This window comes from Eptatretus burgeri, chromosome 9 (genome assembly GCF_056783735.1).
Source record: "Eptatretus burgeri isolate ZD-2024b chromosome 9, Ebu_testis_v1, whole genome shotgun sequence".
NCBI lineage: Eukaryota > Metazoa > Chordata > Myxini > Myxiniformes > Myxinidae > Eptatretus > Eptatretus burgeri.
The window spans coordinates 101,889,752-101,917,315 of NC_140969.1; the positions used below are offsets into that span (position 1 = coordinate 101,889,752).

General features: G+C 46.5%; 1 long non-coding RNA gene across 1 annotated transcript; it reads left to right on the forward strand.

The window, feature by feature from the left end:
• Positions 1-7,967: 7,967 nt before the first annotated feature.
• Positions 7,968-26,697, forward strand: LOC147020758 (uncharacterized). The gene is made up of 3 exons (XR_015061949.1): positions 7,968-8,372; positions 10,633-10,846; positions 25,326-26,697. It is a non-coding gene; the product is annotated as an uncharacterized LOC147020758 (long non-coding RNA).
• The last annotated feature ends 867 nt before the right edge of the window (positions 26,698-27,564 follow it).

Below are 27,564 nucleotides of genomic sequence, written 5' to 3' on the forward strand. Positions count from 1 at the left end.
ACACGTGGGCCTTGTGTTAATTTTTTGTGGGTCCTCCAGGCCGAAGAACTCCTGTAGTGAAGAGGCCATTTGGGATATTGTGCAGCACTGGGTGCTGTGAAGGCCCTTCGGTCACCGAAGATACTTGTTGTGCCGGGACCGATGGGCTGTGGCCCTGATAGACACCATTGGGGGAGAGGTTGATACCCGATAGGAGGAGCCAGAGACGTTATAAGAAAATTAAGTTATTCCCTAAAGTAAAACATGGGCAAATATTCGCTGGTTCGCTCTTTGAGTGGAATGAAAATATCAAATTGAAGAAGTGCTTTCATCAGTAAGTCTCAATCTTTCATAGTCTCAATTTTACATTTGCTTGTATTGGAGAGAAGGGGATAGGTGAGGATAAAATCAGTCTCAATTTTACATTTGCTTGTATGGGAGGAAAGCGGATAGGTGGGGGGTAAATCAGTCTCTATTTTACATTTGCTTGTATGGGAGGGAAGGGGATAGGTGGGGAGAAAATCGGTCTCCTATTTTGGGCTTTTGGAGCTTGAGTCAGAAAGTTTTTCCCTTTTCCCCATTCATTTGAATGGGAGTCCCAGGTCAGGTCAGGTATGGGAGCATGTGCCAGAACAGCATGTCGCTGCGTCCACTTTCCGCCGGTACTCCAGGGGCCTCCGTCTGGCCATCCCCCAGGCAGATGCCAGGCCCATCCCCATCTCCTTGAGATGATGGTCAACCTGTTGCAACCATGAGGCACGTGTTCGACCCACTGGCCTCCTCCACTCATGAGACTCCCTTGCTGAGAGAATCTGGTGAGCAGGATCAGAGTCAGGAAAACGAGCCACATGTCCATACAGCCGCAACTGACGCTCACGGACTATGCAGGTAACAAATCTCATCCGAGTCTCTCTCAGCAACCGCTCGTTGGACACAAAATCCGACCAGCGATAGCCAAGGATTCTCCAAAGAGACCTGGTACCAAAGGAATTAAGTCTCCGTCTCAGATCCTTGGTCAGAGTCCAAGTCTCGCACCCATAGAGCAAGACTGGAAGTACCAAGGACCTGAAGACTCGGACTTTCGTCCTCCCGCACAGGTACCGGCAGCGCCACACCCCATGATCCAGTGAATCCATGACTCCCCAGGCCCGACCCAGACATCTATTGACCTCTGACTCGCAGCCAGCAGAGACGTGAATATCACTGCCAAGGTAAGTGAATCTCTCCACGACCTCAACATCCTCACCACAAACAGACACAGACAGGACAGCAGCATCCAAGATGTCACCGAAAGCCTGGATCTTGGTTTTGACCCAAGAAACCCGTAATCCCAACGGCTCCGACTCCTCATTCAGCACCTCGAGGGCCCCCAAGAGGATGTCTAAAGTCTCCGCAAAGATGACGGCATCATCTGCAAAGTCAAGGTCCGAGATCTTGACATTCCCAAATGACGCACCACAACTTGATCTCTCCGACATCCTCCCTAGAATCCAGTCCATACAAGTGCTGAAAAGTGTGGGGGCAAGTACACATCCCTGACGAACTCCAGTAACAACTGGAAATAAGTCAGAGATGGTACCACCACACTTCACAGCACTCTCAGTACCAGAGTAGAGTTCAGACATCAGATCGATCAGTTTTGGTGGCACCCCACGAAGACCAAGAATCCTCCAGAGGACATCCCGATTCACTGAATCGAACGCTTTACAGAGATCAACATAGGCTGCAAGCAGCCCCTGCCGAAACTCTCGTCTGCGTTCGGTGAGGACACGAAGTGCAAGGATACGGCCAATCGTTGACCTCTTTGGTGTAAAGCCTGACTGCTCTGGACGCTGGTGCTCAAGCAGATGGTGGCGAACCCTATCGAGAATTATCCGAGCAAAGACCTTGCCCAGCACTGAGAGCAGCATCACCCCTCGGTAGTTGTTGCAGTCTTGGCGATCACCCTTCCCTTTCCAGAGAGGGACACAAGGGCCCCTCTTCCAGTCAGTTGGGATGATGCCTGTGTTCCAGGCAGAGCACAAAACTGCATGCAACGACACGAGTGCAGCATTTCCACCAGCCTTGAGAAGTTCGGCATGGATGCCACAGATCCCTGGAGCTTTGCCCCGTTTCAACTGGTTCACCGCAGCCCGTGTTTCCACAAGCGTAGGTGGACCACAGTTGATTCGAAGGTCAGCAACAGGGATTGTAACACCCTTGACGTCCAACTCGACAGTTGGGGGATCAGCCTGGTACAACCGCTCAAAGTAACCGGCCCAGCGGGCCTTCACTTCAGACTCCTCTGTCAAGAGCCTACCACTCTCTGATCGAACTGTAGTGCTCCGAGGGATGGGCTTGGATGAACGTAATGCGCGAATTCCCCTGTAAGCGGGACGAGAATCACCTGTCCACAGGTGATGCTCTACCCCCTCACAGATTCCTCGCACATAGGCCTCCTTGTCCACCCTCAGTGCACGTACAGTTTTACGCCTCAGCTCCCTGAACAGCTCAGCTCTGCCATTCAGCCTGGCCCTGCGACTCTGGTCAATGGTATCCAGTGTCCCTTGAGAGACAAAATTCTTCTTTGCCCTGCGGTGAGCTCCCAGGCATCCACCGGCAACATCAAGGACGGTGGTCTTGAAGGCGCTCCACAACTCTTCAGGACCCCCAAAGCACCCAGACCCCCCAAGTGTCCACTCAGCCTGTTCGCAAACTCCTCAGCTACTCTCTCATCCCTGAGCTTGGCAACATCCAGCCTCGGCTGGGATGGTACCATTCTCCAGGATTTAAGGTGCAGCTTTAGAGTTGCTACAACAAGCCTGTTGTCAGTATTGAGGAACTGAGCACTCCGGTAGACCCTGCAGTTCTGGATCATCCTCCAACGACCGTCAATGAGGACATGGTCAATCTCCTTTGCCACACCGCCAGCATTGGAATACCAAGTCCAGCGATGAGCTTGTGGGCGCTGAAACCATGAACCAGCCACCCTAAGTCCATGACTTCTTGCAAAGTCAAGGAACTTAGTGCCATTCTGGTTCATAGTTCCTGACCCATGGGGACCAACACACACCTCATAACCATCCCTATCAGTTCCAGTCGATGCATTGAAATCCCCCAAGACTAGAAGTGTATCTCGTCTGGGGCACTGATCAACCACAGACTCGAGTGTGGCGTAGAATGCATCCTTCACGGTGAGATCACTCGCCTCAGTCGGAGCATAAACAGAGACCAGGGAAATGACACCTAAGGAGTGACGAATCCTTAATCTCATAATACGCTCGTTGACCGGTGTTACCTCAATTATCATTGGGGTCAGCTTATTGGACACAGCTACAGCAACTCCTTGGGTATGGTAACCATCAGAGCGACCAGATCAATAGTAGGTGTAACCACCCACCATTATCTCGCCGCAATCCGGTCTCCGAACCTCAGAGAGAGCTGCAATCCCGATGTCCAAACGCTTGAGCTCAGATGATAACAGAGACAGGTGATCATCCTCTCTTAGGGATAGGACATTCCAGGCACCCACCCGAAGGGACCGCCTCAGGTTAACCCAAGGAGACCGCCGTCTGGTGGACGACACCTCAGCACCACTCCGACACACTCTCCCGCAATCTGACCTAGGGATGTTACCCCGTGGTTTCCCTCCTATCAAAGATTGGGGGTCCCGAAGGCTTTGCCCCAATCCCGTCATCCGGTGAGCTGCCCTGCGAAGGGAAGCTGCACAAGAGGTACTCCCCCGGAGTGGGTTTTCAGATTTTTTTGCGTTTTTGCGTTTTGCGGAATGAAGGGTTTTACGGTGGCCGGAGTGCAAATCCTGCCACCAACCTCCTAATAAGAAGTGACCCAACTGCAGGAGGACGTCTGCAGACACAGTTGGGCACTAGATATGGATGGCCGTTGGCTCACAAGGAGCTCCTCTGCCCTTTGACAGGTTTTGTTTTTAATCCTGCTGGGTGTCCATATCCAAACACCCTCCTCACCAGAAAACCTGGTGGGGGAGACGGTTTAGTCGCCGACAACCCGACCAATCCCATTTATTATCCCAGTTCCAGAAATCCCATTTATTATCTACTTATATATAACCGAACATTTTCACCCTGGAAAGAACTCTTTCCGCACACATAGCGACATCTAATATATATTTTTCTGTGATGTACCATTAAGAGAACCTCGTCAATAATCATCACCATTACAATAATATTGTTGCAGGCCGGGGGTCGGGTAAGAAGACCACTCGGGGAGGAAAGCTATCTCGGCTCCCACCAGACTCCCCGGAATTGTAGGCCGTCACACACGGATAATTCCGTGATGCAGCGGGTCGCTTAACCGACCGTGGATGCCAATAACTCAACCACATGACTTCGGGTCCTCCGTCGAGTTAATCCGGTTACCTAAAAATAACCAGGTGATTTAATTAGTGGGGAACACGCCTTAATTACGCCTTGTCCAAACCAGATCACTCTACCGGATCGGATGCAGCTGAGCGACATTGCCAAGGACGTACCAGCTAAAAGGAATGGGTTGTTGGGAATAAAGTCCCGGTGAAGCTAAGTTTCGGACCATGCTGGATCAATTGAGGAAAAGACAAAAACGAGCAAGGAACATTTCTAATAATGATTTATTTACAACCAGGTGAGGAAGGGTATGTGGTACGATCAATAGATTTATTTGGGTGTGCAAGCAGAGATAGGGTGCGGCAATAAACAAGCAACTTATGAAAGCAGACACAGAGCAGACCTAACCCGCAAATAATATTAGTTTTCTGCAGGCTTACTTTTATAGACAGGCGCCAGGACACACACACACACGTACACACACACACACACACACACACACACACACACACACACACACACACACACACACACACACACATACCACACACACACACGCGCACACACACACACACACACACACACACACACACACACACACACACAAAACCCGATGAAGAGGAATTGAAACAAGACAGGAGAGGAGTTGAGCCTACAGTCTCTCGGTACCTTGGTATAATTGATACGTGGTACACGAATGCGCCACCAATATGTTTGGGGGGAATGTTCTGAGGCGCGGTACCTCCCCCGACAGCTGGCGCGCAGTCTCTTGCTTCGGGCAGCTCGCGTCGATACCGTGGGCGTGAAGGAGGGGCTTGAGCTGGGAGGGTGGAGTCCAGAGTGGTTGGTGGGACCAGGTGGGTGGGTGGAGTCAGCATCGTGTGGGTGGAGAAGAGGAGGAAGAGTCCAGCGATGATGACAGAATGCAGGGTTGGGGTGATGACGACAGAAGGTGGAGTGGAAGTGCAGCTTGAGCTGGAGAGGCAGGGTAGAGAGGGAGGAGGAGGAGTCCAGCGATGACGACAGAAGGCAGGGTCGAGGTGATGACGATAGTAGGTGGAGTCGAAGACCAGCTTGAGCCGGAGGCGAGACAGGGCAGAAAGAGAGAGAAGGAGGATCCGCTCGGACCTTTATAGACCCCGTGGGGTGGGGGGCCACCCCGAAACTCGGTGTCATCACCCGAATCGGGATCTGATTGACCCCGACCCCCTGCGCAGCCCTGCCGCGATGGCCGGAAACCGCAGCATTACACTTCCGGCAAGGTTACCCCGAGCTGTAAAAATGTCTTGCTCCGACCTCACGACACGATACGAATCGCCACACCGAACTCCGCGCCATGAATCGCTTTGCACGAACCCCCAGGCCATGCCCTGATGACCGACCGAGAGTGGCGTCGGTCCCGCATGCCCACTCGGGCGCCCCAACCAGCGCTGGCCAATGCTCCCACTCTGTGTGCGCCGACGTGGCCCGAGCTGGACATCATGCCTCCACCCAATCGCAGCTTCGCTGGCCATAGAGGCAAGAAAGTAAGATGTGATGGCAAACCCATGCACAGACAGTAAGATGTGTCCATTCGTGCCTGGCTCTGTACGATAACAAAGTGTCGCGAGCGGTGCACGGGTCTGCCTTTGAGAGCACGTTCCGTACAACATCTTCCATTCCGATCCGCCATTACGAACGTGGCCAGTGCTCGTCTTCAGCCGATTCTGCTATCGTGTGTGTGGGCCGAAACCCGATCGATATAATTAGTCCAGAAATAGGTTGAAAGGAACGCGCCACTTGCGCCTTGCACACTCGCATCCTGCGCAACGTGGCGTGGGGTTGCCTTTCTATTATCAGCCTCAGTACGTGTTCCTGCATGCTGGGTGTGTTTCCTGTGTAGTGGAAAACACCATCTGTGCAGCCTTTTTTCAGAGATATTAATTCGTTTGCCTTTTCTATGTAACCGGCCATCTTCCCAAGATCATCGGAAGTTCGAGTTGACAATCTCGAGCTGCCGAGCATACTGTACAACTCGCCGCAAACGTTGGGTTGAGGGATCGCTTGAGGATGGGAGCTCTATGCTGTTGATGCTCATGTGGTGTTCGAGCACCCCTTTCTAAGGTGCTGTTTCTTCAGTCTCCTCGGTACGTGTTCCGTGCAGCATGAGCGTCGTGCTGGGTGTGTTTCCTGTCCATTGGGTGGAAATTACAGCTGTGTGTGCGTTTGGCAGGCTGTGTTTTCTACAGAGGGGTGTGGATGTAATGCCTGCTGGCCCTTTCCTTTCAGAACATCCTGAGGACCCATCTCACAGCGAAGGGCGCACGTGGCTCAGATTTACCTCAGGAATAATCAGAAAAGAAGAGTTGGAATGAAGTTAGGAATGAAATGAAGAAGGAATGATGTAAGCAAACCTAACTATGAGATCCTCGCAATGCACGCCCTGTTGTCCCGCTAGACAAAAGGGAAGGGACTATCTACACGTATATTAATGGAATAACTGTCTTGGGACCACTATCTGTTGGATGCATGCGGTTCCGAGAACCGCAACAATATACTACCACTGCAAGAAAGAGGAGGCAGGGGGGGTTGGGATCAGGGGAGTACACACAGAAGCAAAGGAGTGTTGTGGAGATAAAGCCAGAACACTCACTCCATTGGGATGGGGTGAATGTGGAGCAGGGACTGGGGTGTGTTGGGGAACAAGCTGCAGACTTAGACAAGATGAGCATTGCCAACTTATCTAGAGAAGGGTGATGAGTCTGTGACCATGAGCAAGGGAGGTGAGTACTTGAGTGTTGTCAATGCTGTTCCTCGTGGTGTTTCTTCATATTATAACATCACATCAGCATCGGTGTCATATTGTGTGTGCGTTGATGGCACCATACATTGTTATCAGGAATTTCACATGAAATCATGCGATTATTTGTTTCTGGCATTTTCAGCATTAATCAGGCTGACAGGATGTCAGAGAGAGGGATGCACACTTGACTCGAAGCTGTCTCGCCTAGTTTAGAATCTGGACCCAGCTATAAACTGCACTCCCCTCGGTGTTTCAAAGGTAGGGTGGTGATTCGTCAATGTGTATGCCCTCAGATGGATGTTAAACGTAATTCCTGTCTGCTGGTATTAGTTGGTGGATGTTAAATATCCCATGGTGTCCTTCGGGAAGAGTAGGCAAGCTCTTGCCGGCACCCTGAACAAATTAAAAATTCCTGTCTTAACCAGCAGAGGGCACTGCATCAGCAGCACAGTTGCGCATTCAGTCAATGATGCTCCCCCACAGCCTTGAGCTGTATGCAAACGAAGAAGAAGAAGAGGGAAAAAAAGCATGAGTCAAGACACCTGAGGGAAACTTTTTTCTTCTTTTTTTGTTACAAAAAGTCATTTTTTTTCATTACTTGCACCACTCTGCTGTTCTATTTGAATTGGAGACACTGTAGTATCCAGAAAGCTTAACAACCTCTTCTTGTGCCCTGATTTTGTTTCCTTACAAGCAATCACATTCACTGATTTTAGAAATTGAATATTTTGCAGAAGATAAGAAGCAAAGAAAACACAAGCAAGTGGAGGAATCAAAAAGAAAAGAAAGAGTGCAAAATCTGATCCCTGTCCGCGTGGAAGACTGGTGATTTTGTTGTTGTGTTGGGAAACAACAGACCGCAGTCTTCCACTCGACCATGTGTTCACTTTCTTCATTCTTCGGTAGTGATCAGCAGCTGATGAGCGAAACATATATTATTGTTACTTGCTTATTATTTCTCCAATGCACAATGAGATGGTTATTTACATTTGTCAAGTGAGTTATGAGAACATCCTCACTTTACATTCTCCTATCAAATGTCATGGGACACACCTTTCGGGTTCTGGGAGTTGACCACAAATGCTTGTAATTTGCATAACTGGGAATATCATCAACATACTGGTAATAATAAATGTGGAGGAAACGGTCTCGTTGCTCATGGGTTTCAGAACATCATCCTGACCTGAAGGAAGGAGTTAATCGAGTTCCAATGCAGAATGACTGCAACAGTAATTGGCTGTAATGAAGTGGGAATTGCCTTCATTGTCAGCAAAACACGACTTCAAAATGAGGTATGAATGATAAATGAGGCCTTTTGTGTATGTGCTATGTGTTTGTTCACTATCCTTAGTCAAAATATATATATATATATATATATATATATATATATATATATATATATATATATATATATATATATATATATATACAAAAATATTTTTTTTTCCACATTAAAATATATATTTTAAATAGTGAGTTTTGGAACAAAACAAAATAGGTTATGTTCTGGTGTATGGCAACTTGGCTGCTGGGTAGCTATCATTTATTGAAAGCACAACTGTGCCACTGATGCTGTGCCCCTCTACCAGTACACTGGTACTTATTTTGCCAACCTTGGAAGGATGACAGGCTGAGTCAACCGTACCTGGTGTTGATTCAGCCACCAACAGGCCTTGAACTCAGGACACTAAGATATTAAGCCAGCCACCTGAACCACGAAGCCAACACCAGGTTATACAATAAAGGTGAAAATAGATTTAAATAGCCAGTTTCAAACAAAAAAGAAATAGAAAAATATTTTTTTCAATAGGCAGTTTATGAACAAAACAAATAGGGAAAAAATAGCAACCACTTTGGTGTAAAAGAACAAAGTATAGAAAAATAATGAAAAAATAGCAACCAATTTGGTGTAAAACAACAAAGTAAAGAAAAATAGTGAAAAAATAGCAACCACTTTGGTGTAAAACAACAAAGTAAAGAAAAATAGTGAAAAAATAGCAACCACTTTGGTGTAAAACAAAGTACAGAAAAATAGTGAAAAAATAGCAACCAATTTGGTGTAAAACAACAAAGTCAAGAAAAATAGTGAAAAAATAGCAACCACTTTGGTGTAAAACAAAGTACAGTAAAATAGTGTGAAAATAGCAACCAATTTGTGGAAAACAAAGTACAGAAAAATAGTGAAAAAATAGCAACCAATTTGGTGTAAAACAACCAAGTAAAGAAAAATAGTGAAAAAATTGCAACAACTTTGGTGTAAAAGAAAATACAGAAAAATAGTGAAAAAATAGCAACCAATTTGTGGAAAACAACAAAGTAAAGAAAAATAGTGAAAAAATAGCAATCGCTTTGGTGTAAAAACAACAAAGTGAAGAAAAATAGTGAAAAAATAGCAACCACTTTGGTGTAAAACAAATTACAGAAAAATAGTGAAAAAATAGCAACTGCTTTGGTGTAAAACAAAGTACAGAAAAATAGTGAAAAAATAGCAACCAATTTGGTGTAAAACAACAGAGTAAAGAAAAATAGTGAAAAAATTGCAACAACTTTGGTGTAAAAGAAAGTACAGAAAAATAGTGAAAAAATAGCAACCAATTTGTGGAAAAAAAGTACAGAAAAATAGTGAAAAAATTGCAACCACTTTGGTGTAAAACAACAAAGTAAGGAAAAATAGTGAAAAAATAGCAATCGCTTTGGTGTAAAAACAACAAAGTGAAGAAAAATAGTGAAAAAATAGCAACCACTTTGGTGTAAAACAAAGTACAGAAAAATAATGAAAAAATAGCAACTGCTTTGGTGTAAAACAAAGTACAGAAAAATAGTGAAAAAATAGCAACCAAATTGTTGTAAAACAACTAAGTAAAGAAAAATAGTGAAAAAATAGCAGCAAATCTGGTGTAAAACAAGAAAGTATGGAAAAAAAACAGTGAAACAATAGCAACTAATTTGGTATAAAACAACAAAGTACAGAAAAAATAGCAATAAAATCTTGAAGAAAAAAGTCGGGAAATAAAATATAAAAAAATAGCACTACAACCAATGAAATCTCGAAATCTCCAAAATTGTAAAAAAATAATAATAATAATTAAAAAAAATAGCAAAGGAATCTTTTTGCTATTTTTGGGAAAAAATCGTTTTTAAAAAGCACTGAAATACCAAAAATAGACGAATAATTGGGGGAAAAATATTTTTTGCTTGCTGCAAATCAACTTGGGATGACTCGGTTTTGCTTGATGGAAGCTTTTAACCTTCCATTGCTTGCGCAAAATCTGTGATTTAAATCATCTTTTAAACATAATTTTAAACATTTCAACAAAAGAGTGGCAATTTTAAGATGGTTAAACTGCAAATCGAACACACGTTAATAAAGAAAAACGAGAAATATCAGTGGATGAGAGGTATTGGATTGGTAACATTTCCTGTTAGTTTCGCGTGGGATCGATGAAGCGGTTCAAGAGAAGGATTTTGTTTTTTTTATGATGTGTTCAAAACAATATGGTTGCCTGACAATGTGACTGATGATGTTTCAGTGATCACCCTTGTTTCCCCAAGGTCAAGTCAAGTATGGGAGCATGCGCCGGAGCAGGCACGTCACTGCTTCCACTTTCCACCGGTACTCCAGGGGCCTCCGTCTGGCCATCCCCCAGGCAGATGCCTGGCTCATCCCCATCTCCTTGAGATGCTGATTAACCAGCTGCAACCACAAGACATGTGGCTGGTCCATTGTCCTCCTCCACTCGTGAGGCTCCCTCTCTGAGAGAATATGGTGAGCAGAATCAGCGTCAGGAGAACGAGTCACATGTCCATACCGTCGCAGCTGATGCTCATGGACTGTGCAGGTAACAAATATCATTTGAGTCTCTCTCAGCAACCGCTCGTTGGACACAAAGTCCAACCAGCGAGAGTCAAGGATTCTCTGAAGAGACCTGGTACCAAAGGAATTAAGTCTCCATCTCGGATCCCTGGTCAGAGCCAAAGTCTCACATCCATAGAGCAAGACGAGAAGCACCAAGGGCTTGAAGACTCAGACTTTCGTCCTCCTGCACAGGTACCAACAGCACCACACCCCATGATCCAGTGAATCCATGACTCCCCAGGCCCAGCCCAGACGTCTGTTGACCTCTGGTTCACAGCCAGCAGAGACATGAATATCACTGCCAAGGTAAGTGAATCTCTCCGTGACCTCAACATCCTCACCACAAACAGGTACAGACAAGATCACAGCATCCAAGATGTCATTGAAAGCCAGGATCTTAGTTTTTACCCAGGAAACCCATAATTCCAGCAGCTCCGACTCCTCATTGAGCACCTCAAGGGTCCCCAAAAGGATCTCCAGAGTCTCTACAAAGATGACTGCATCATCTATGACATCAAGGTCAGAAATCATGACATTCCCAAATGACACACGCAGCTTCATCTCTCAGAAGTCCTCACCAGAATCCATTCCATTCCAGTACTGAAAAGTTTCGGGGCCAGTACACACCCCTGACAAACTCCAGCAACAACTGAAAATAAGTCGGAGATGGTATCACCACATCTCGCAGCAATCTCAGTGCCAAAGTATAGTTCAGACATCAGATTGATCAGTTTTGGTGGCACCCCATGAAGACCAAGAATCCTCCAAAGGGCCGCGTTCGGTGAGGACCTGAAGGCCAAGGATTCGGTCCAGCATTGACCTCTTTGGTGTAAAGCCTGACTGCCTTGGGTGCTGATGCTCAAGCAGATGGTGACGAACCCTATCAAGAATTATCCAAGCAAAGACCTTGCCCGGCACTGAGTGCAGCATCACCCTTCGGTAGTTGTTGCAGTCCAGGCGATCACCCTTCCCTTACCAGAGAGGGACAACAAGGCCTCTCTTCCAGTCAGTTGGGATGATGCCTGTGTTCCAGGCAGAGAACAGAACTGCATGCAATGACGTGAGTACAGAATTTCCACCAGCCATGAGAAGAAGTTCAGCATGGATGCCAAAGATCCAAGGAGCTTTACCCCATTTCAACCGGTTCACCACAGCATGTGTTTCCACAAACGAAGGTGGATCACAGTTGATTGGAGGGTCAGCAATGGGGATTGTAACACCGCTGACATCCAATTCAGCAGCTGGTGGATCAATCTGCTACAGCCGCTCAAAGTAACCGGCCCAGTGGGCTTTCACTTCAGACTCCCGTCAAGAGCATACCACCCTCTGCTATAATTGCAGTATACCGAGGAATGGGCTTGGAGGAATACAATACATGAATTCCCCTGTAAGCAGGATGAGAATCACTTGACCACAGGTGATGCTCTAGCCCCTCACAGATTCCTCACACATAGTCCTACTTTTCCACCCATAGCGCACATACAGTTTTACACCTCAGCTCCTTGAACAGCTCAGCTCTGCCATTAAGCCTGTCCCTGTGAGTGGTCAATGGTATCCAGTGTCCCTTGAGAGGCAAAATTCTTCTTCGCCCAATGATGAGCTCCAAGACATCAAATGGCAACATCAAGGACAGTGGTCCTGAAGCCACTCCACAACTCTTCAGGATTCCCAAAGCAACCAGACCCTACAAATATCACTCAGGCTGTTCGCAAACTCCTCAGCTACCCTCTCATCCTTGATCTTGCCAACATCCAGCCTCGGTTGGGATGGTACCATTCTCCCAGATTAAAAGCTGCAATTTCAGAGATTCTACAACAAGCCTGTGGTCGGTATTGAGGAACTGAGCACTCCGGTAGACTCTGCAGTTCTCGATCATCCTCCATTGTCCATCAATTAGCACGTGGTCAATCTCCTTTGCCACACCACCATCGTTGGAATACCAAGTCCAGCGATGAGCCTGTGGCCACTGAAACCATGAACCAGCTACCCTCAGTCCCTGACTTCTTGCAAAGGCATGGAACTTAGTGCTCTTTTGGTTCACAGTTCCAGACCCGTGGGGACCAACACACATCTCATAACCATCCCGATCGGTTCCAGTCAATGCATTGCAATCTCCCAAGACAAGAAGAGTATCTTGCCTGGGGCACTGATCAACCACAGACTCGAGCACAGGAAATAATGCGTCGTTCATGGTGAGATCACTCGCCTCAGTTGGAGCATAAGCATCGACCAGGGAAACGACACCCAAGGAGTGATGAATCCTGAGTCTCATAATATGCTCCTTGACTGGTGTTACCTCAAATATCATTGGAGTCCTCTTCTTGGACACAGCTACAGCAACTCCTTGGGCATGGTAACCTTCAGAGCGACCAAACCAATAGTATGTGTAACCACCCGCCGGATCTCGCCACTATCTGGTCTCCGAAGCTGAGAGAGTTCTGCAATGGAGTATCAGATGATAACAGAGACAGATGATCATCCTCTCTTAGAGATGGGACATTCCAGGCACCCACCCGAAGGGACTGCCTCAGGTTAAACCAAGGAGATGGCTGTCTGCTGGACGACTCCTCACCACTACTCCGCCACACACCACCACAATCTGACCCTGGAGGTTTACCCCATGGATTTTCTCCTTTCATCAAGGAAATGGGGGTCCTAATGGCTTTGCCCCAATCTCGTCATCCAGTGAGCTGCCCTGTAGAGGGCAGCAGCACAGGAGGTACTCCCACGGAGTGGGTTTTCAGATTTCCTTACATTTGTGGGTTTTGCGGAATGAAGTGTTATGATGGCCGGAGTGCAACTCCTGCCACCAACCTCCTAAAAATAAAAACAAAAGGTAAACCAACTGCAGGAGGACGTCCGCAGACACTGTTTGGCACTGGATATGGATGGCTGTTGGCTCACAAGGAGCTCCTCCGCCCTTTGACAGGTTTTGTTATTGTTCCTGCTGGGTGTCCATATCATACACCCTCCTCACCAGGAAACCTGGTGGGGGAGACGGTTTCATCGCCGACAACCCGACCATGAAACAGGTTAGTACAGGTTTACATGTTACCTGTCGCAAGTCACAGATCTGATCTGGCTTGACCTTACAATATACCCCAAAGCTGTTGGATTATGTGTCTGAACTTTTGCATTGATCCATCAAACTGTTCTGGAGAAGATAAAATTTTAAGGTTTATTCTTCAAGAAAATATGACTGCCAGACAATGTGACCATGACATTTAAATTTACACCCTATATTTCCCGACAGTAGTCCGTAATGTCTCCGAAGTTTTGCATTGATCTCGGAAGCCGTTCTGGAGATGGTGATTTTTAAAGGTTTTTCTTTTCAATCCAATATGGCTGCTAAACCACGTGACTGATGAAGTCATCAATTGAATTATCTTGACCAATTTATCAGTAGATCACCCTCAATAATTTTCATATTGATCGGATAAGGATTTTTATGCATCTAATTACTACACTGATGTGATTGTCATTATCAAGACATATTCCCCATGGTGGGGGGGGGGGGTATCTGATATGTCTCCAGATTTCTTTCCATGCAGCAGTTTTGGAGAGGAAGAGGTCCAAATTTTTAATGTTTTCCAACATGGCTGCCATACCACATGACCAATGACGTCTTCGTCTATAATAATAAGTGTCAGTGTGTCAGTCAGTGTGTGCGTCTCCTCCATAACTCCAAAACCATGAAACTGAGCGGCCTGAAACTTTGCATGCATACTAAGGGACTCAAAGGAAGTTTAGGATTGAAAATTGAGTGTTTGGATGAATTAAAACACCGCTTTTGAAGATAATTAATGGCCGTATTTAATTGTATCCTTCATCAAGGTTCATCCTTGGTCACCTCGCCGGGGTCTTCATTCGCCATTTTTTTGTTTTTGGCCTGCTCAACCATGCATTGACTTGGAACAGGCCGTAACAATTTCTTCACAAGAAAGTTTTTTTTCACTTTCCTCATTCATATCATCGAATAGATCATCGTATCAATGAATCATTGGATATATCACAATGCTTATAAACGCCCAGACGCTGGTGTTTGTGGCTTTATTTCATTTCCGCAAATGTGATAACCTTGAGAATCTCATCACGTAAGCGGAATTTCAAAATTTACTACTAAAAAAAAAAAGTGTTCATTTGTCCAATTCGGACATTGCTTGACATTCCGGACATCTCCGGGTGCATGGTGTTTATACGACCGATCGGTGATCACTATTCGCTTGCGTAGCGAGCTGTTTCTTATCAACCATTTTGTTGGAGTACTTGCTTGAGTGCTTAAGCCACATTGGCATCTCCAGGTTTCTGTGGTGATACCTTGCCTCGGTTCTCCATGGGGACATCTCTGGAGTTAGGAAAGCACAATGTATTAGATGCTAACAATGAGTAAAAAATGTTTTCAGTTGTTACAAAACAATGAATCGCCGTATCATGGCAGAATAACCGAGAGGTACACACATTTGCTTTATGCAATCTAACCCGGGTTTGAATCCCGACCCAACTATAAACAGCCACCTTGGTGTTTCACATGCAGGGTGATGCATCAATGTGTACACCGGTAAGACTTGCTTGCTCTTCCATGTGCTACAGAGGGGGAAAAACAATAAACAGAGGATCTGGCTGCTGGCACCGGTCGTTGATTAACGTTTAATATCCCATCGTGTTTTGCCAAGAGCCAGTGAGTTATTGACTGCACCGTAGACAAAATAAAACGTCCTGCCTTGATTGAAGATTGCAAGTTGTCTGCTCTCTGTGGAGGCTCCTTGACACCAATTCACACTGCTTTTTATCTCAGAGTGCCATCGTCTCAGCAGCAGCTTCACCACTATATACAAATTGACCAAGTAGTTTACCTGTTTCATGTGAACTGCAGCTTCTTCAGATATGAAGGGTGACCAATTTCAGAGAATATGCCAGGAACAAGCTGAACCTGATGATACTTGGAGTATTGAAAATTGTATCTGCAATCATGAATGTACGTGTATCCCGCTAAGTATATCGCTTGGTAATGTACATCGCTGGTGTTGCAGGGGGGCAGCCATATCTGAGCCAGTGGGCCTCTAAGGTCTTGAGGAATCATTGGGATACCAGGCAGTTTATGGCTTACAAGTGGGATGTACACTTGTTGAGATGCATACGTAAGAGCATGTAAGGGTGGGAAATATAAATTCGGAACCACGGGCCATGTATAGCGGAAATCTCTTAGCCAAATACGCATACATTTGAAAAGTACCAAGGAGGGGATATAGCAATTAATCTTTCAGTCTTTTTGAAGGGAAAGATGCTAATGAGGACTTGGACCAATTCTTGCTGTTATGGAATAATAAAAGTTTTGTAAATGTGAAGGTAGATATTGTGATGAAAGGTAACTGAAATTAAATAATCATATACTGTGTTAAAAGGCAGTGTGGGGCAAAGGGTTTTGGACCATGGTTGAAGGAAATACAGAGCTGCTGGTAAGAAAAAGTAGGTTGGGGCTAACGTCCATGTGGCTTGACAAATTACTTGCAACGTAACTGGCCGTCTGACTTCAACCCGTGCACACTCGACTGAGCAAGACTGCTTCAAATGTGTTCACAACCAACTTTCCAGGCAACACGCTGAAGTTTAATTGGTATGAACTGGTTCCCTAAGATAAGTTACCAACTCAAAATTTGTGAGTTAATTCAAAGATGCATTGAAACCTGTGACATTTATATTATTTTACTTTTGGGGGTTCTGAGGAAAATCATTATTATGGGATGTTTTTTAAATGGTAGTAGTGTTTTCAATGTAGACAGTTGGGATTAATAAATTACTTATTAAATATCCTTCTGTCTCATGTCGTACGTTGGTTTCACCTGTTAAACAACAGATGGGACATATTATTGTGCATTCATCTTTTCTACCGTGATGCCCTCCTGGTAACTGGTGCACTCGCGTCGGTGCCTCGAGGAAGTACTTGATATTAATTGGGGGCTCGTCCGATGCAAGAACCCATAAAATAAATTGGGGGCTCGTCCGATGCAAGAACCCATAAAATATATTGGGGGCTCGTCCGATACAAGAACCCGTGAAATAAATTGGGGGCTCGCCCAATACAAGAACCCATAAAATAAATTAGGGGCTCGTCTGATGCAAGAACCCATAAAATAAATTGGGGGCTCGTCCAATGCAAGAACCCGTAAAATAAATTGGGGGCTTGTCCCCAAAGAACCCATAAAATAAATTGTGAGCTCGTTCCATAAGAACCCATAAAAAATTGGGGGCTCGTCCTGGAAGAACCCATAAAATAAATTGGGGGCTCGTCCGATGCAAGAACCTATAAAATAAATTAGGGGCTCGTCCGATGCAAGAACCCATAAAATAAATTGGGGGCTCGCCCAATGCAAAAACCCATAAAATAAATTGGGGGCTTGTCCCCAAAGAACCCATAAAATAAATTGTGAGCTCGTTCCATAAGAACCCATAAAAAATTGGGGGCTCGTCCCTGAAGAACCCATAAAATAAATTGTGAGCTCGTTCCATAAGAACCCATAAAATAAATTGGGGGCTCGTCCTGGAAGAACCCATAAAATAAATTGGGGGCTCGTCCCGGAAGAACCCCTAAAATAAATTGTGAACTCGTTCCATAAGAACCCATAAAATAAATTGGGGGCTCGTCCCGGAAGAACCCATAAAATAAATTGTGAGCTCATTCCATAAGAACCCATAGTAAAAAAAAAAAAGGATTATCATCCAGGATATTAAATCATAACAGAAGATGGATTGTTGTCCGAAATCAGAACCCATAACAGGCATTGAGGGCTCGTTCGATAAGAAATCAAATTGCTCGTAATAATACCAAAGTGATTAAAAGATAACCGGGTGAAAGAGACAAACGATCACAATGGCATTTCATTAAATGGAGAGATTAAAGGAGATTTAAGTGAGATTAAAGAAATAGAGATTAAGGAACTCAAGATATTTACACTGCTTCACCAAACGATCTGTGTTCACAGTATTACCAGTTTAAACTGCTATTCTTAAAGACTATGAACTGGTTCCAGAGGCGTGCAGGAAGAAAGACGTCTGTTTTTAAAAATCGAAGTTGCCAATTTTTTTTTGGGGGGGGGGATGCAAGGAGCTAGCCTTGCCAAGGGCACAAAATAGTCTGACGCTGGCCCTGTGTACAGAAAGCATTAGTGAGGTTATATGTCGGGGTAGGTTCAGATGGTTTGGACATGTGGTTTAAGTTCAGATGGTTTTAGTGTTCAGAATACACTTAGTTATAAAAATCACTCATTTGTTAAAATTTTCAGATTTTATTCCAGATTTCAGCACTTATTTAGTCCACAAGATCTGATTCTCAAATCAGATATAATATTTTAATACTATACTTGAACTAGTCCGTGAGGATATCATGTTTCCAAATCAAGGCATGTTTTAATGGGCTGAACAAAATGACGACTGAAGACCCCACCAAGCTGACAGAAGGCTGACCAAAGATGATGCCTTGCCAAAGGATAAATAAATAAGGCCATTAATTATATCTTCAAAATGGGTGGTTAAATTAACCCAAACACCCAATCTTCACTCTTACATACACTCCACTAAAGCTCACTATTAGTATGCATGCAAAGTTTCAGGCCGCTAGGTTTCATGGTTTTGGAATTATGGAGGACACACGGACACAAACACACGCACACGCACATACACACACACATTTATTCATTTAGATAAAGCAAATGTGTGAACACGAGTAGCCATTGGTCAGGTCAGATCATTATTGTCAGGTCAGGCCAGACCAGATCTGTGACTCTCTACAGGTACCATGTAAACCTGTACTAACCCGTTTCATGGTCGAGTTGGCGGCAACTAAACCATCTCCCCCAACAGGTTTCCTGGTGAGGAGGATGTATGGATATGGACACCAAGCAGGATTAAAAACAAAACCTGCCAAAGGGTGGAGGAGCTCCTTGTGAGCCAATGGCCATCCATATCTGGTGCCCATCTGTGTGTGTGGACATCCTCTTCGAGTTGGGTTACCTTTTTCTAGGAGGTTGGTGGCAGGATTTGCAATCCGGCCACCATAAAACACTTCATTCTGCAAAACACATGAAAAACGCAAAGAAAACTGAAAACCCACTCTGTGGGAGTACTTCCTGTGAAGCTGCCCTTCGAAGGGCAGCTCAGTGGATGATGGGATTGGGGCAAAGCTTTCGAGACCCCCATTCTTTGTTGACAGGAGGAAAAGCACAGGGTAAACTTCCTGGGTCAGATTGCGGTCGTGTGTGTCGTGGTGGTGCTGAGATGTCGTCCATCAGACTGTGGTCTCCTTGGATTAACCTGAGGCGGTCCCTTTGGGTGGGTGTCCGCAGTGCCGTATATAAAGAGAGTCTGACTGACTGCTGTCTCGATCATGCTGCGCTCTGATTGGTCAATACCCGGTCACGTGCGTTGCTAGCGCCATGTTGCAGCCCAACTCAACGCGAGTGAATCTTGGAGCGAAATTAGAATTGTTTTCGCGTCTTTTCACGTTTTCTCGTCAGATTTTGACTTTTTTGATGACACAATGGTGTGCTGTGTGGTAGTGGGGTGTTCTGTGCGTCCCGGGCAAGGCGTAAAAATGCACCGCTTCCCCAGGGATCCGGAAAGACGTCGCCGTTGGGCCGTAAATGTGAAAAGGGAGAACTGGACTCCACACGACAATGCCTCCCTTTGTGCGGTAAGTAGCGGCGGTTTGCAGTTCCCATCCGATGTCGGATCGGGGATCGGAGTATCTCGGTTTTCAAACTGAGTGTCAACACGTACTTCAATTTTACGTTTTTTTGTTTTTTCAGAAGCATTTCGACGTCAGTATGAAAACAGGAGGGTTCATGGTTCAAGACCACTCGAGCACAATGCCGTCCCGACTGTCTTCCCGCATATTGTGCCCGTCACGTAAAGGAAGCTGAGGAAACGACCCCATGACGAGATGACACCACAGAAGGAGCCCGTCCCAGATCACACATACGCAAAACAAGACATGCCTGTGAATGACAACGACAACCAAGATGTCCAACTCGTTGACCTTGCCTCCGATGCCCCTGTAACGCCGGCTAAAACCGACCAGGGTCCTGACTACGACACCAAGATCGCAGCAGTGGAGGCGAAAGTGGTCTCTCTCTCAAGTGGCGGTTGCATGAGGCACAGTGGGACAAACGCAAACAAGTCAGGGAGCTCGTCACTCTGAAGGCGAACGTCCAGAAAGTTTTCAACCTCGATCAGATCAACAAGCTGTCTCGTCTTAGCACAAGGGGTACTCGGTGGTCAGCAGAAACCTACAAGAAGGCTCTGCAACTCCGCTTTGCATGTGGCAGTACCGGCTACGAAGTCCTGTTGTCGCAACACCAGCCGCTGCCATCGCTTCGTTCATTACGATGGAAGATGGAGGTTATTGCGATGGAACCTGGTATTCTTTATAAAGTGTTCGACCTCCTCCAGCTGAAGGTTGCTACCATGAAGGAACCGGAGCGTGAGTGTTGCCTAACGCTGGATGAAATGACAATTGAAGTGGGATTGCAGTTCGACAGATCATCCAGTCGTTTGCGAGGAAATGTAACTTTGCCAGGACATGGTGGCGCTGCAACGCATGCCCTCGTATTCATGCTGGCTGGCATCACTTCCAGATGGAAGCAAACTATTTCCTATCATTTTACGGACAATTTGGTGAACGGAGCCTACTTCCAGCCGCTTGTGATTAAAATCGTACAGCGGGCTCATGTCATTGGGCTCCCCGTCAACGCAGACACATGTGACATGGGTAGTGCCAATCGAGCAATGTTCAAGAACTTTGGACTGGTTAGTTCAAAGCACGCAGTGACAGTCAATCAAATTCCCCACCCATGCGCTGATAGCAGGTTCCTACACTTCGTGAACGACGTACCGCACCTGATCAAGAATGTCAAGGCGGGTGTGGTGAATGGGAACAAATTCAAGCTCGGTGCTGATATCGTCTCCAGGCATGATCTGCCTTCAAATGTCGTTAGCCTGGGGACAATCAAGGAACTGGTGACATTTCAGGTCAATGACGATCTGAAACTGACTCCCAATCTCGGCATGGAAATGGTGTCGAACACCGCCCATTTCGACAAAATGAAAGTGGGAAAGGCATTTGAATTTTTTCAGTAAGTCTGTCAGTGCTGGGCTGCACTACCTGGTTGAAAATGAAGGTTTTGACAATGACTGCTGGTTTTTGGACTTTATGAACGTTCGACCTGATGTCCAGCCATCACCCCGCCACCACGCTCAGTAAAGCGAATACGTGTGCTTACGAGAAGGTGATCCGGCACCTTGAAGAGACGCTGGTGGTATTCGGAGGGATAGAATGTGGCAAATCGTGCAAGCCGTGGCAATCCGGCGTCAGATTATCGGCCTCGTCTGTGCTCGACATTCAGAGAGAACTGCTGGCCAGGGGACACCACTTTGTGCTCGCATCCAGACTCACGCAGGATTGCCTCGAGAACCTGTTTGGGTGCGTCCGATTCAAGAATCCTGTCCCAAACGCGCTGGAATTCCGACACGCTCTGAAGCTCATAACGGTGGCGTAATTTCTGAAGTGTCCCACATCCGGTAATTATCTCGAGGATGACCAGTCATTTTTAGCGGATTACCTCGACACTCCGAAAGAGAAACCGGCGACAGCAGACGAATGTGACGAGGACACATTCAGCTATTTGATTGGAGAGCTGCCTCCTGATCCTCTCAGCAAAGCCCAAGAGAGCAGCTTGTATTACCTGGCTGGCTACTGTATCTCTTACGTCTCCAAATCCTGGACACATTGCACCACTTGCCTGGAAGTCGCGGAGGACCGCCGAAAGTCTCTTTCGCAGGGCAGTCGTGATGCGATAAGACTGAAGGAGTACAAAGAAGGCACTTTGACTCATTGCAGTGACGAGGCTTTCAAGCTGTTCAGAGAAGGAGAGAAGCAGTTCAGGATGGTGCAGGACCAGTTAAATGGGCATAACCTGGTTGACAAACTTGTCCGTCGTCTGTCAGCTCTCTCAGTTGATATTCCAGTCAATTCGGCAGCAAGATCGTGGCAATGAGAGCGTGTGTGAAAAAAATAAAGTAGAACTGAGCTTGGTGTCAGTTGTTCGTATTAACCCCTTCAGGACGGTTCAAGTCATATGGAGAAGAACCGAAGATGGTTTTGACTTTTAACCCCTTATGGACGGGTGACGGCTATAACCACTATTGCTATAGCGGTTATAGCCGTCTACCGTCCTGGCCATCTCAAGCCGTCTACCGTACTTTTTCATTTTGGTGTTTTATGAATCTTGTACTCTGTAATTCTGGGTCATGTTTCTTTTAATTCATCCTGAGGAGCTCTCCAAACCATGGTTGGCTTTGCTGAACTGGTCAATTTTGTCCTAGATTTCTAGCCTCTGTGGTTCGTGTGATACACAGGTTCCCATAGATTCAGGCAAGAAATCTTATACAGTCAAGAAATAGATTAGTCCGTCCTCAGTATGCGACTTGCGGTATTATGCCACCTCAGTTATTTTTGGGTAGGTTTATCAGCATCCAGAATACACCATCTTGTAGAGCGACTTATTTTCGAGCAAAGCTCAAAATTTGAAGTCGAAACTCCCATTACTTTTTGTGTAAGAAGGAAAATGCCCGTTCATATCGCGCCGCGCGTATGCTCCCGCATAGCCAGAATCACGCTGGCTGGGGATGCAATATGGCGCCTGCCCAGCCAGTTGGCCAGACTCTCTTTATATATGGCACTGGGTGTCTGGAATGTCCTATCCCTAAGGGAGGGTGATCACCTGTCTCTGCTATCATCTGAGCTGCAGTGTTTGGACATCAGTGTTGCAGCATTCTCTGAAGTTCGGAGACCGGATGGTGGTGAGATGATGGCGAATAGTTATACCTATGACTGGTCTCGTTGTTCTGATGGTTACCATATCCAAGGAGTTGCTGTAGGTGTGTCCAACAAGCTGAATCTAATGATAATAGGGGTAAGACCAGTCAATGACTGTATCATGAGACTAAGGATTCGTCACTCCTTGGGTGTCATTTCCCAGGTCTCTGTGTATGCTCCGACTGAGGTGCGTGATCTCACTATGAAGGAGGCCTTCTATGCTGTGCTTGAGTCTGTGGCTGATCGGTGCCCCAGGCGAGATATTCTTGTCGTTTTGGGGGATTTCAATCCATCGACTGGCACTGATAGGCATGGTTAGGAGACATGTGTTGGTCTCCATGGGTCTGGAACTGTGAACCAGAATCGCACTAATTTCCTTGACTTTGCATGAAGTCATGGACTTAGGGTGGCTAGCTCATGGTTTGAGCACCCACAGGCTCATCGCTGGACTTGGCATTCCAATGCTGGTGGTGTGACAAAGGAGATTTACCACGTGCTCGTTGATGGTCGCTGGAGGATGATCCAGAGCTGCAGGGTCTACCGGAGTGCTTAGTTCCTCAATCACGACCACAGACTTGTTGTAGCAACTCTGAAGTTACAGGGTAAATCCAGGAGAATGGTACCATCCCAGCCGATGCTGGATGTTGGGAGGCTCAAGGTTGAGAGGGTAGCTGAGGAGTTTGCGAAAAGGCTGAAGGGGATTTGGGGGGGGGGGGTCTGGGTGTTTTGCGGAATCCTAAAGAATTGTGGAGTGCCTTCACGACTACCATCCTTGATGTTGCCGGTGGATATCTTGGAACACAACGTCAGGCGAAGGAGAAATTTGTCTCTCAAGGGACACCGGATAACATTGACCAGAGCCGCAGTGCCAGGCTTAATGGCAGAGCTGAGAGGGAGTTGAGGCGTAAAACTGTACGTGCACTGAGGGTGGACAAGGAGGACTATGTGTGAGGAATCTGTGAAGATGTAGAGCATCACCTTTGGTCAAGTGATTCTCATCCTGCTTACAGAAGAATTTGTGCATTGCATTCCTCCAAGCCTGTCCCTCGGTGTACTACAGTTCGGGCAGAGGGTGGTGGGCTCTTTCCAGAGGAGTCCGAAGTGAAGGCCTTTTGGGCCGGTTCCTTTGAGTGACTATACCAGAATGACCCACCAGCTGTTGAGATGGACATCAGGTGTGTAACTATCTCGATTGCTGACCCTCCAATTAACTGTGATCCACCTTTGTTTGTGGAAACACAGGCTGTGGTGATTTATTTGAAAGCAGGTAAAACTCCAGGGATCTGTGGCATCCATGTTGAACTTCTCCAGGCTGGTGGAAATGCTGTACTCGTGTCATTGCATGCAGTTCTGTGCTCTGTCTGGAACACAGGCATCATCCCAACTGACTGGAAGAGGGGCCTTGTTGTCCGTCTCTGGAAAGGGAAGGGTGGTCGCGAGAATTGCAACAGCTACCGAGGGGTGATGCTGCTGTCAGTGCTGGGCAAGGTCTTTGCTCAGATAGTTCTTGATTGTGTCCACCACCATCTGCTTGAGCGCCAGCACCCAGAGCAGTCGGGCTTTACACCAAAGAGGTCAACAATGCCTATATCCTTGCTCTTCGTGTCCTCTCCAAATGCAGACGAGAGTGGATTCTGGGGTGTATGTCAGAGAGATTAAGCTGCGATGCATCATTTGTGAATGTCAACATCTCTGACCTTGATTTCGCAGATGATTAAGACATCTTTGCCAAGATGCTGAATATCCTATTTGAGGTACTTGAGGTGCTGAATGAGGAGTCGGAGCCGCTGGGTCAAAACTAAGATCCAGGCTTTCAATGACATCTTGGATGCTGCTATCTTGTCTGTACCTGTTCGTGATGAAGATGTTGAGGTCACAGAGAGATTCGCTTACCTTGGTGGTGATATTCCTGTCTCAACATGTTGAGCCAGAGGTCAATAGACATCTGGGTTGGGCCTCGGGTGTCACGGATTTACTGCATCGTGGGGTGTGCAGCTGTCAGTACCTATGCAGGAGGACGAAAGTCCGAGTCCTTGGTGCTTCCAGTCTTGATCGAAGGATCAAAATATAGACCAATTACTGCACCGTCATCCCAAGAAGGAAGCCAGACATAACAATACACGCACACACGCGCGTACACCTACACGTACATCCATGAACATACTACATATTTACATCCACACCCACACATACATATACATATACATACAAAAACACATATATAAACACACAAACGAGATATATTATGTGCTGGTAAGTACTTACAAAAGCTGTTGTTATGTTTGTGGGGTAGATGGAGGAACTTCACAGTAAAGGTAGGATTGTACAGATAGCATGATCCGTGGATGAGCAGGAGACATCTCGATGTATTTTAAGTTGGGAAACTGTCAGCTTAAGTTGATATGTGCCAGCGCACGGGGGCGGGTGGGGTGCTGTGTTAATTAGGTAGGGATTAAGGCTAATTTCTCCCAGTATGTGATTGCCCCCTGTGACGTTTTCCTATGTTTTTGCATTTACAAGACCGGCAGTAAAAAGGAATCGCATCCTTGAAACAACAACAGCCGAGCCGAACAATCCAAGCAGATGAAAACCCCGCCTCCAGGAATGACAACTCACTAGGAATGACAACTTAACCTGGTGTTGGCTTATAGGTTAGGTTGGTGGCTTGGGATCCGAGGGTCCTGAGTTCAAGCCACATTATCCGCTGAATTAACACCAGGGGGTTGACTCAACCTGTCTTCATTCCGAGGTCAACAAAATGAGTGCCAGTGTAGCAGCCAAAAGGCTGCACACTAAGGGAAGGGGTATCAATGGATATATTAAATCTGGTATTGGTGTAGCGTAGGCATGACGGGCCGAATGGCCTCCTCCTGTGCAAAAATTTCCTTGTAATCCTTGTAACTCGCAAACCATGTCCCTGGGGTGGATGATGGATGAGTGGGAGCTGATAAGGATCGGGGGAGAGGAGAGTTGTGTGAGCTACGTGATTGGAGAAAAAAGGATCGAGCTCGCTGGCTTCCCCTGGTGAAGAAGGTGAAGGCTGCACGATTCTCGTGTTCGTACTGAGGCGAATTTTTTCGTGCACTAGCCATTGCCTGTTCAGCTGAGTCGTGAAGGGTGTACGTTTCTGAGGAGGGGAGAAGAGCGTACCTCGTGGTCTCATCACGGGGCCTCAGAAGTCATCTCGTCGTATGGTCGAGGAGGAAGGTGGGCGATCGTGATGAACGGACTTGGTGCAAGAGAGGAACGGTCGGCAAGTTTGAATGTGAAAAGAAGCTGCACGACAGTTTCTGGGACCCCCACGAAGGGACCATCTGCACTAATTACCTTAATTGCGCTTCCTGCCCAGAGAGCGACTCGGTGCCATTTCGGATGCAGTTTCCCGCACAGTGACTACTCGGTATCGACGATGCCAGATCCAATAAGATCAACGCTGGACGAAGCTAAGTGCCAGAACAAAGGGAGGGATTTCCTTTTATTTTATCTTTTCCCCTTGTCCATTTTTGTAACTGTGTGTAGAGGTGCCTCAACTGTAGGCTGTAAATTACCTCACATTTGTGCATATATATATATATATATATATATATATATATATATATATATATATATATATATATATATATATATGCATACATATATATTGTATACATTGTCAAAGCTCATATGAGAGCAAACACACAACGGACAGCAAGGGGGGCATGAGACAAGAGAGGTGAGAGAGGGAAGGACAAAACAGTGGGGAACAGAGACATGAGAAGATCTGTGGAAGGGAGAGGGATGTGGCGGGGAACATGGGGTATACAAGATGGACATTACAGGGACTTTCAGGAAGGAAAGCAGGGAATTTGAAGGAGGTGAGTTTGGGGTGGATTAACGGGGGTAGAAAAGATCGTGGTTTGGGATGGAGGTGATAATAAGAGGTGGTGGTGAACGGCTGTTTTGAAGGTCTGGAGGGAAGAATGGAGTTGAAGAGAGTGTGGGAGTTTATTCCAAAGGCGGGAAAAAAGGAATAAAAGAGTGAAGGTGAGCAGTGATTCGTGATTTTGGTAGTTTTACCAGAAGGGAGTGGCTGGCGGACCTTGAGCGCCCTGCAGAAATATGGGGGGAGGGGGCATATCGCAAACAGAGCAGGGGCGGGGGAGCGAGACCGGAGAGGAGATGGTAGAAGACAGAAAGACCATCAATCTGCCTGCGGTGATTGAGTGAGAGGCCCAAAGACTCAGCCTCAGCGTGGGAGGTACCAATGATCCGAAATGCCTTGGTTTCCACGGCGTGAAGCGGAGAAAGGTTAGAGGCAGGAGCACCAGCTCAGAGGGGAGAGCAGTACTCCATCAGGCTGCAGACAAAAACTTTGTATGTGATCAGGAACTCAGGTGGTCCGAGGAAGGACTTTGCACGACGGAGGATTCCCAGTCGGCGACTGGCTTTGGAAGTCAGGTTGGAAATGTGGCTTCCCCAGGAAAGATCATGGCAGATGGTGAAACCCAGAAGCTTTAATGAAAGGACTTCTTCCAGAGGATTGTTCAGAAAGCAGATGAGGGGGGGGGGGGTTCCAGGCGGTTCCTTTGGAGAGACATAGTGAGAGTGTGAGATGTGTCAAGATTGAAAGACATGTTCCACGTGTTGGACCAGTTTGTGATTTTATCCAGATCTGCAGAGAGCGAAGAAGCTGCTGCTTGCCGGTCTGAGGGACGACAGATACAGCAGAGAGTGGAGTCATCAGCAAAGAAATAAAGAGGATTTTCCAGTGGTTTAGAAA